Source organism: Mustela nigripes, chromosome 3, assembly GCF_022355385.1.
Source record: "Mustela nigripes isolate SB6536 chromosome 3, MUSNIG.SB6536, whole genome shotgun sequence".
In the NCBI taxonomy this organism is placed as follows: Eukaryota; Metazoa; Chordata; class Mammalia; order Carnivora; family Mustelidae; genus Mustela; species Mustela nigripes.
This window is the reverse complement of record NC_081559.1, coordinates 89,222,082-89,234,093: the sequence shown is the minus strand read 5'-3', so window position 1 is coordinate 89,234,093 and position 12,012 is coordinate 89,222,082. Positions and strand designations below refer to the sequence as shown.

At 33.9% G+C, this 12,012-nt stretch overlaps 1 protein-coding gene across 1 annotated transcript in view; it reads right to left on the bottom strand.

Annotated features, from left to right (window-relative positions):
* LRP1B (LDL receptor related protein 1B) overlaps window positions 1-12,012 on the bottom strand; it is a 2,002,169-nt gene that overhangs the window by 407,407 nt on the left and 1,582,750 nt on the right. The window lies entirely within an intron of this gene.

Below are 12,012 nucleotides of genomic sequence, written 5' to 3'. Positions count from 1 at the left end.
TGCCATTTGCGACAACATGGATGGAACTAGAGCGTATCATGCTTAGCGAAATAAGTCAAGCGGAGAAAGACAACTATCATATGATCTCCCTGATATGAGGAAGTGGTGATGCAACATGGGGGCTTAAGTGGGTACGAGAAGAATAAATGAAACAAGATGGGATTGGGAGGGAAACAAACCATAAGTGACTCTTAATCTCACAAAACAAACTGAGGGTTGCTGGGGGGAGGGGGTTTGGGAGAAGGGGGTGGGATTATGGACATTGGGGAGGGTATGTGCTTTGGTGAGTGCTGTGAAGTGTGTAAACCTGGTGATTCACAGACCTGTACCCCTGGGGATAAAAATATATGTTTATAAAAAAAAATAAAAAATTAAAATACAAAAAGAAAACCACAGCTAATATTCCACTTAAAAAAAAAAAAAACTGTTTGATATTTCATGATCCTATTCCCCAACACAAAAATCCAACCAAATCCAGATGTCACAGATGTTTGTTTCTAAAAATCCCACAGTACTGACCTTGTTCTTTACTCCAAGCTGACATCTATCAAGAGCCCCCTAACAGAAATTTCCAGGAAGGAATGGAAGCATCTCTTCTCTACCTAGGTGGTCTCTACCTCTGAGGTCAAGTCCATGAGATTAAGTCAATTAGCTAGTGATTATGGCTAAAATCATACCAGTACATCTTATAATAGATTCAAAATTTATTGGGGAATTGCATCTTGTTAACAAGGCTGAAAAATATAAATACTGATCTTCAAAAAAATTAGATGCCAACAATACGATCAGAACAAAAATAGAATGGGAACGGACTTAAGCTTATATGATAAAATTTGAATTTGACAGAAAAATTAAGACTTCATGATGAAATTAACAGCAACCTGTGACTTGGGCAAATTGATCGTGTTAAAATTAATGGTTACATGTAAAAATGCATATATCACAATCTATAATCCATACAATTAGAATCTGAATAAGGTAAAGAATGAATTTTTCACTATATAATTTACATGCAAACTAACAGATCCCAATAAAATTAATTCATTAAAGTTAAAATAACAGTAAAAAAATTGTGGACATTTATGAGCACTTGATAGAAAATTAATCAAGGAAATTTCTTGAAATTTTTACATCTGTCAGATTTTTTATTGAATTGTTAGTACACATAAATATGTAACCAGAATATTTGAGAAGCTAAATGTCATTTTGAAATGTTGGAGTGAAAAAAAAAAAAACACAAAAACTGATACTCTATAGAAGATGTAGAATATAATGGTTAAAAGCTCAAACTCTCATGTAAAATAACTCTGATTCTAAATCTTTGCTCTACCAAATGTGTGACCTTATGCAATTATTTAACTGTTCTAATCCTCATTTTTTTCTTTCTTTTCAAATCCTCAGTTTTTTTCATCTGCAACATGTCAGTGATATATTATTGCCCATCCCACATTTTTGTAAATATTTTATGGCCTACTAGAAATCAAATGCACAGTGTTGGGTACATAATGAATTGCTTCTTGGTTAAGTGGACTGTTACCATAAGACATAAAGTTTATCAACTGCTGGGGTGCCTTGGTGCCTCAGTAGGTTAAAGCCTCTGCCTTTGACTCAGGTCTTGATCCCAGGCTCCTGGGATTGAGCCCCACTTCTGGCTCTCCACTCAGCAGGGAGCCTGCTTCCCTCTCTCTGTCTCTGTCTGCCTCTCTGCCTGCTTGTGATCTCTGTCAAATTAAAAAAAAAAAAAAAAGTTTATTAACTGGCTATCTTTCCATGTTGAAATTTTTAATATAATCAATCTTTCTTTCTTCCACCCTCTCTAAAAAGGCCTCTTTATTTTTCTATACTAACGTTTTCCCAATATTCTTGATTTGAACCTTTCCTACCTTTTTTATATTACTTGGTCATTTGCCTTAATTCCTGAAACTAGAGCAACATTGCTGTTATTTTTTTCTACTTACATTATATTCTCTGTAATATATATTTTATGCTATTTATATCACTATATATAATTATATCACTTTGAGTTTGAATAGATTCACAGTCTATCAGCAGGGTCTGCAATTATATAATAATACCTGCTTACTGTATACGATGTTCAAAAATAAATTTTCATAATTCCACCTACCCAAATAGACCAAATAGAGAGAAAATAAGTATTCCTAAATGTCAGCTCTTTCGATTTTGAAGTTAGCTTTCATGCATTAGTTGCTTCTTTTCCCAGAATAAATCTTGCTAGTTATCATAGGACAAACTTTTCAGACCATCCCAATAATCCCACTCTGAAAGTACTTGGATCTGTGAATATCCTTCAAGAACATGACGGGTGAATCTGAACTCCAAGGGTTTGAGCACTGAGCATAGAAATCACATTTTGGGGGTCCCTGGGTGGCTCAGTGGGTTAAGCCTCTGCCTTCACTCAGGTCATGATCTCAGGGTCCTGGGATCAAGCCCCACGTCGGGCTCTCTGCTCAGCGGGGAGCCTGCTTCCCCCTCTCTCTCTATGCCTGTCTCTCTGCCTATCTATGATCTCTGTCTGTCAAATAAAAAAAAAAATCACATTTTGCATGTTTGGCAAAGCACTCCTGTTGGTACCTCATGCAAAGCATAGTTTTAATTTAGTAGATGGAGAAACTGAAATCCAGAGAGGTAAATAACTTCTAAGATTATGTAAGTGACAGAACCTAGATTCAAAGTCAGATCTGTCTGATGCCGAAGCCCATGTACTTTCTTATTCCCAGCTGCCTCCTCTATTCTAGGTCCTATTCATCAATAAATACTATTCACATAATGTTAGTATTTTTTTAATATTAACAAAACATAAACTTTGTTACTTTTAACATTGAAGCACAAAGTAACTACATTTTATAATTTATGTTGCTTAATTTTCTATGTTGCTTATTGTTTGAAATAAAATTAAATGTTTCAGCACCATTTCTAGAATACACAAACACACACACACATATATTTATATTTATATATATAAATGTAAATGTACATGAGGACACACATACATGTATATACAATATGTGTATATACTGATACTTGTGAAAGACATGTGCATATGAATGTGTGTATGTTTGTTTTTGAAGTATGAAGTATACATATATACCTACCTATACATATGTACATATGTTTTGTATATATATGCATGTGTCTATATATATAGTGTAAATACACATACATTGAAACATCACTTTCTTGGTATTTCTTGATATTTTCTAGACAAGTGGTGTTATTCCAGTTACCTTCTTTGGATAAATGAAGTATGGTATTTTGAATACTAATGGGAAAATGTGTTATAATTAAGTGAAATAATTTTCTAGTTTTTCTTTGCATTTAAATGGAGTGAAAATTCTGAAATTATAAGTCAAAACATGTTATATTCATAACAGCTTGCAAAGTTATTTTTAAAATTCTGCCTATAAATGCTTTCTTTAAAAAAGTATCTAAAATCCAAATGTCTACATATGTTAAATATTTTAGAGAAATATAGTTTTAAGTCTATATTCACATAAATTTATATGACCAGTGAACACAATATTTTTGAGAGAATACCGAATAATATTAACATAGTATGAAGTCATACCACTTCTCAATATCAAAATAGAGCAAAAGATAGATATTTAAAAGTAAATTATCTAAAAGAAATTCTAGCTATTCCCTCATACATATTAATATCTAAATACAATTCATGAATTTTTAGACTTCTAAAAATTTGTATTTAAAGAAATAATTCTGAAGAAAAAGCTTTAATGACATTTATTAATTTTCTAGTTTTTCTAATTTTCTATAGTTTTGAAAATGAAAAAAATGGCCTATTAATTAAGATAAACATTATTTTGATTACAGATTTCTATCAAATAGAGGATTAGAGGGATTTAGTTCCTTCTCCATTTACCAACTAGTAGAACAGCAATAATAGACCTTAGTTTCAAGAGATGAAAAGTTATCTAGACACCAAGAAATCTTTATAACAATAAAAAAAAAGTTTAAAAATATAACATTTAGTTACTAGTGGCAAAATAATAGAATTAAAACTATATTTTGAGAGACTATATTTTTCGAGACCTTTATGGACCATTCCATATATAGGTTGAATGAATTCTTAAATAATTAATGTTGTTTCACACTCACAAAACACATATACAAATACTCGCACTTTCCAGGTGTCTTAAAATAGCTTCTTCTACTCTTTATATATTATATTGTCAGTGAGCTATAGTACTGCACTTCAAACTCTCCTCTTTCTTCTATATTTTTTAAAAACCTATGTGTTAGAGCCTCCCATTTAATCACTCATTCAAAGAATATTTATTGAAGGCATAGTATACATGATGAGCTGGCATGTAATTTATCATCCAAGCAGAGACGTTTGTGAAAGTGTAATAGGTGTTGATAACAAGAAAGAAGGTGTTGGTAATAATCATACCAGGTCAGCAGGCACAAAATGGAACAGTCCTGGGCAACTGGGGAATATGGGCATATGGTCGATATACATGCTGGGGACAAATCAGCAGTGGTCCCTGCTCTCATCAACCACACCATCTACAGGACAAGTTAGATCCAAATCAGAAAATCAGGGTGTGTGCTTGTTTGTTTGTTTGTTTGTTTGCTTTTGTGGAATAGGGTGAAGAAGGTAGAGTTGGGGTTATCAGATCATTCTCTGGAAGTAATGTTTGAACTGAGAAATGAAGCAAAGGTAAAAATACTGATATGGGTAAGCACAAAGGGTGGGATAGGATTTAGGGGTAACATAATGAAAAAGAACTTTCCAGGCAGAGGAAATCATACATGACAAATTTGAGGTAGAACAGCTTGAAAAAACTGAAAGTCTAGTAAGCCTTAAGTCTCAAGAATCACACAGGAATGATCTGAAATCTCAGGAAACAGGTTTTGCAAGGTCCTTAAAGATACAGCAAGGATTTTGAATTTTTATTTAATTGTGACCTAGTGTGGTTAAGCAGAGAAGTTATATAATCCCATTCTTAAGGCATATCACTCTGGCAGCTTTATGGAACACAATTTATAGAGTTAAAGACAGAAGTTGGAAACTGTCTACATTTGCAACAAGAATAGCAATTGTGATGATTAGTTAGACAAGGATACTGGTGATGGGATTGGGGAGAAAGGGACTGACCCAAGATATATTTTAGAAGTAAAACTGATCAGATTATATCTCTAGAACATTGATCTTCAAAACATTTTATGAACTCTGGCAATATTTTGAACTGCCTTTTAAATATGTTCAGCATAGACCTTTCTTAAGTCCATCAAATTGAATAAATCTAACACTAACCTCAAGATAATGTTCTCAAAGCCTGTTCTTCATCTGGTATTCCCTATATCAATTGTGATTTCCCCATTTACTTCAAGGTGGAAACCAAAGTTACGTAAGTATATCTCCTCCCTCCCTTCACTTGCCACATTCAAATGACCACCAATTCCTGTCAATTTTTTTTTCTCTAAATCTTTGAAATACAGTGGTGCTAAAGCACCACTATCCTTTATGGGGTAGTGGCAATTATATCCCACCCATAGCACTTTTAAGGAAAGAACTATTTAAGTTCTTTGAGTCACACATTCTAACTTCTCTCCAGTCTGCATGCTAGTAATGGAACAGCTCGGACTAATTTTGAGGTTGAAAGATTCAAAAAATGTAACTTCCCTTTCTTTCAGGAGCTCAAGGATTTGATTTTTATTAAAGAACTTATTAAATTCAGGGTGCCTTGGTGGCTCAGTCAGTTAAGCATCTGCCATAGGCTCAGATCATGATACGAGGATCCTGGGATTGAGTCCCTCATCAGGCTCCCTTCTCAGTGGGGAGTCTGCTTTTCCCTCTGCAACCCCTGCCCTCTGCCCCACCCCTGCTCATGTGCATGTGTGCACTATATCTCTCTATCCTAAAATTAAAAAAATAAAATCTTAATAGATAAATAGACCAATAATCTCATAAGTCAAATGAAAAAAAAAAAATTTATCAAACTCAACACCCAAAAACCAAAATATCCAGTCAAGAAATGGGCAGAAGACATGAACAGACATTTCTCCAAGGAAGATACACAAATGACCAGCAGACGCATGAAAAAAAAAATGCTCATCACTTGGCATCAGGGAAATACAAATCAAAACCATGGTGTGACACCATGTCACACTGGTCAGAATGGCTAAAATTAACAAGTCAGGAAACAACAGATGTTGGTGAGGATGTGTAAAAAGGGGATCCTTCTCATACTGTTGATGGGAATGCAAGCTGGTGCAACCACTCTGGAAAATAGTATGGAGGTTCCTCAAAAACTTGAAAATAGAGCTGCCCTGTGACCCAGCAATTGCACTACTGGGTCTTTATCCAAAAGATACTCACATAGTGATTTGAAGGAGCACATACACCTCAATGTTTACAGTAGCAGTGCCTACAATAGCTAAACTATGGAAAGAACCCACATGTCCATTGACAAATGAATAGATAAAGAAGATATATATTTACCACATCTACTTTGAGTACTGAATAGTACTCAGCCATCAAAAAGAATGAAATCTTGCTATTTGCAAGGAGGTGGGGTGGGTGGAACAGCAGGGTATTATATTAAGTGAAATAAATCAGTCACAGAAAGACAAATGTCATATGATTCATTCATATGTGGAATTTAAGAAACAAAACAGATAAACATAGGACAAGGGAAGGAATAATAATAAGAAAATATAGAGGGAGAGAAAACATAAGAGACTCTTAACTATAGGAAACAAACTGGGTTGCTGGAGGGGAGGTGGGTGGAGGTATGGAATAACTGGGTGATGGGCATTAAGGTGGGCCCTGGGTTTTATATGATACTGATGAATCACTAAATTACCTCTGAAAATAATACACTATATGCTAATTAAATTGAATTGAAAAAAAAAAGACAAGAGTGTACTGCAAGAGAGATTGCTTCCTTAATTTTGTTGTTGTTGTTGTTATGTTACATATTAATGCCATAATACTTGCTTAAACCAAATAGTTTGAATGCTTGCAATGCTGTATCAGAATCACTTTGAATCATCTTCTGATCCTCTGGGTCTGCTGAATCATAAGAATTAGGGCTTCCCAAAAAAGGAAATAACAAAAGCTACATGTGTTTAGCTGGCATCAGCATTACATTTTTTTTTTTTAATTCCCCAAGCCAAATGGATTATTATCTTTATGGGTAAGACCTTGGTAACAAAAGTGGGAGTATATTTTTGTTAATGTGTTTATACTGTATTTTAGTAGTAGAAAAATAAAGAAACCTCAGGACACAAAATTCAATGTATTCTATAGACATTCCTGAAGTTTATATAAGTGAATCAATCCCATTTTTGTTTTGAATTTGTAAATTAAACTACTTTAATATTTCTCTGCTTTGAAAAATATGTACTTTTAGAATCTTGTTCTGCTCTCATAAAGAGATATATATTATACTAAAAAAAACTTTATAGGAGAAATCATTTTCCTTGGGGGAAATATTAATTCTCAACATGCAACTCTATTGGCAAAGTCCTTTTTGTTTTTAATTTCTGGATACTACTTCGAATTTTCTGTTTTCTAATATAAAAGGCAGAGATTTATCAGAAACTTCAGAAGAGGTGAAGTCAATTCATCTTGCATCAAGATAGAAAGAGTTTAAGTGAATCATTTTAAAGACTGGGCCTGATAGCATTAAAATTTAGAGGCAATAAAACTAGAGCATTTCATTAAAAGAATATTTTCCTTAGATCCAAACAGGACTAGTGAGCCAGGGAAAGGAATCGTACCATTTGACCATTTGGCTGAGGAATTTGATTTAATGGTTCCTGATGCAGTGTCTACCACTAAAATACTTGGGAGGAACTCAGAAGAAATACACATGAAAATTCATATCACCACTAATTTCTGGTAATGACGGAAAATTTGCCCCAACATTAAGGAGAGCTATCCTATAATTACAAGGCCAACAGGCCTGGATTAAAAATACAACTAATAACAGTAATATTTAGCCAGGGAAATAAAGTAAATGCATTAAAATAGAAGTTAACATGTATTGTTTTCACAACCTCATTGTATATTCCCTAGCTCAGAAATAGTAAATCCAAATGAATAGTAAACCAAGTAATCATATAATACTGTATAAGTTTTACTTCTTAAAGAGTACCTCAGCCCCCTTTCCTTAATTATAGTCTGTAATATTTATTTTTCTTCAACCATTCCAGGAAGCAACAGAACAACCTAACTACATTTAGGAAATAAAAACTGGAAAAAGTCATTTTGCCTTTGAAGATATGGCTTCCCAAATGGCTAATGTGTTAGAGGGAAAATATGAAAGAAGGAGTTTTTAGTTTGTCATATATTCCACAAAGCTAAGATGTCATGGAAGTAACTATTTTGATTAGAAGAAAATACCACATGGTCTAGAACATGTAGATCAAAGGGCCATAGACACTGAGCATCAGGTTAAGAGACATGTATATTGCTCTGCTTTTAAGCTGAAGGTTTAAGGAAGTTATATAAGTAGAATCAAAGGCAAATTATACATAATGATTATTATCTAACAGCAGGCTTGCCTTCTAAGATAGAAAAAAAATTGAAAGGGGTGCCTGGCTTGCTCAGACAGTAGAGTGTGAGATTTTTGATCTCAGGGTCATGACTTCAAGCCCCACATTGGATGTAAAGCTTATTTAAAAAAAAATTAAAAATCATGAGGGTGCCTGGGTGACTCAGTCAGATAAGCTTCTGACTCTCAATCTCAGTTCAGGTCTTGATCTCAGAGTCGTTTAAGTTCAAGCCCTGTGTTAGGCTCCATAGTGTACATGGAGCTTACTTAACAAACAAACAAACAAAAATACACACACACACACAATCGAAAAATAGAAAACAGAATTCTAATGTATAGAATCTTCAGAAAAAAGAAAAATGAATTTCATCCAAAGGCTTAGGAAATAATATGCTTCTGAGAATGGGTAGTAACAGAAGAACATATTAAAAAATGACCAGACTTCTAAAGTTTATAGAATGCAAAATAATTTAAATTTAAAAAGACACTATGAAGGAGTAGTGGAAAGTCAAAAGAAAAGAAAATGCTAATAAAAAACAAGGGACTGAGATAAAAAGGAAGATATTTGAGATAAGGAAAGATTATAGGAAATTCAGTAGGCAAAAACAAAATTAAAATTTACAAGTGGCACAGTAAAGAACACAATTGCCATTTTCAAACATTGAATTACTGATGAGAAGGATCTGAGACACCCCGAGATAAATTTGTAGAGATAAAAATAAGTAAAAATACAATAGATATGGAGGGAACTTAGAGGCTACTGAACTATAAAATGACTAAAAAACTGGAACAAAGACAGTAATCAAAGATAAAATTTTTTGCAGCATAACTAATGAAAACACTGCACATGAAGAATAAAAAATGGAAAAAAATTAGTGAGATAAATCCATTTAGACTTATTCTTGACAATTTTCACATTCACAACCATATATACATGAACTTCAAGACAGGAAAATAATATTATATACAAAGTAGGTTATAATAAGCCATATATGGTTTTCATCCATAGTTCCTGGCACAAAGCTCCTAAAATCCTTAGAATTTCCTAAGTGATAGTCTTCTAATATTCATAAGAAGCCCCTTTTGAACACACTTGAGTTCATGCTAATGAGGTGACAAGATGGGACCCCTGGATAGTCTTAGGATGGGGTAATTAACCAGACAAGTGATTAGAAACTTTGAACTTTCAGCCCCACTCTCTAACCTCTGCGAAGAGGAAAAGGATCTGGGGGTTCTGCAGAATAATCTCTGTAAAAAATCCCGAACAAAGATGTTTGTGGGTTTCTGGGTTCTTAAAAACACCCCCATGCTGGGAGAATGGTACACTCCTGTTTCATGGGAACAGAAGCTTCTGCGTTTGGGACATTGTAGACCTCGCCCTATGTATCTCTTCTTCTGGTTGTTCATCTGCACCTTTTATAATACACATCTTAGGGACGCCTTGGTGGCTCAGTGGGTTAAAGCCTCTGCCTTAGGCTCAAGTCATGATCTCAGGGTCCTGGGATCAAGCCCTCCCATCCGGAAGCAGGGATCCTGCTTCCTCCTCTCTCTCTCTGCCTGCCTCTCTGCCTACTTGTGATCTCTATCTGTCAAATAAATTTTAAGAAAATGTTTATAATATCCATCTTAATAAACTGGTGAATTTAAGTAAACATTTCTGAGTTTTCTAAGCTACTCAAGCAAATTAATCAAACCAGAGGAAAGGGTTATGGGAACCACTGGTTTACAGCCAGTCTGTCAAAAGTATAAATGGGACTTAAAACAGGTGTCTGGAGTAGAGCCAGTCTTGTGGGATTAAACCCTTAATCTGTGGGATCTGATGATATCTTCCGGTAAATAGCATCAGAATTATATTAAATTCATAGTATACTCAATGTCTTCTGAAAATAGAACTGCTTGATGGTGTAGGAAAGAAAAAACAACAGTTCAAACAAAGGAACAAAATTCACACCGACTTCACTTACCTCTATTACCAAAATTGAGAAGAAAATGAAGTGTTAAAACTGAGTTCAGGGAGAGAAACATTAGAAAACAAACAAACAACAACAACAACAACAAAATAGAATCTGGCAGGTTTCTTTTCATGTACAAAAAGAACTTAACAATATTATCACAAATGTAAGAATAGAAATAAACTGTTTAAGTACTATTTTAAAATAGTTTGTTGAAGACTCCTAATAGCCCATCTAAAAAAGTAAGTCCAGATCTGAATAACTACACAATGGAAGAAAACAGATATAACCTATTTTATATTACTGAAATTAGTTAAACATGTTTAAAAAATTATTGAAGATAGTGTTACAAAGCTTGATGCAAGTTTCAAAAACTATTCTTGAAGTCAAGAATTTTTAAGAAGACTTTATTTATTTGCGAGAAAGAGCACAAGCAAGAGAGAATACAAGCAGTAGGGTGGGGAGGGGCAGAGGAAGAGGGAGAAGACAGACGTCCCACTTAGCAGGGAGTGGGAAATGGGGCTCATCCCAGGACCCTAGATAATGATCTAAACCCAAGGCAGAGACTTAACTGAGCCACCCAGGTGCCCCAAAATCAAGATTTTAAAAATAAATACCAGAGCTCTCGATTTAAATTCACAAGAGATATTAAAAAACTCTAAAGCTTTGAGGTTATTAAATGAAGTTGGAAAAAAAAAGTTGCACTACTTATTTTATTTGTTAGCATCTCCCCCAAATTCAGTAGTTGCTCCATTAGTCATCCATTCAAAGGAAAGACCTTTATTTATACTCATGAAAATTGGAAATTTCTGAAATGCCCACTTATTACAGAATATTTAGAGAAATTATGATGTACTCACTTGATAAAGTACCACCGAATTCATGACATATAAATTTATATTTTTATGTAACCATAATAACCAGCGGATTTAGTGACTGATGTGTCATTTCCCACTATGGAATAGTGGGAAAAGTATGATACAAAGTACCTATCCAATTTGGATTAGGTTTGACTGAACATCTTACACATATGTGTATGTATGTATAGATGTATATGTCATATGTATTGGAGTACCATTCAAAATAATTGATTCTAAAATTTTCCTTATAAGGAAATACTTTGGGTGTCATTAACTTCCATTATAAATCATGGATAAATCATGCTATTTTTATTGCTGGAACCCTCTGCTATAGTTTTGAATTTTAATGATTTCTTATTACGGTTACCTATAATAGTAAGTGACAATCTTGCCATTATACGATCGAAAATAAGCATTTCCTTAATATCTGGGAATTTGAAGTACAATATCAGCATTCAACATTTGTTTATTTCTGAGGTAACTGTACATACGAGCATGTCCTGGGTAGCAATTTTCACAATAAATGTCAAAGTCAATGTTTAACAAAACAAAAATGAGTTTTTATATATAATTGGTATTTTATGCATAGGCATAAATGGCTACATATGTGCCTATCTCATTTTAGGAGAAACTTGGAAATATAGAGCTGGTAGTATG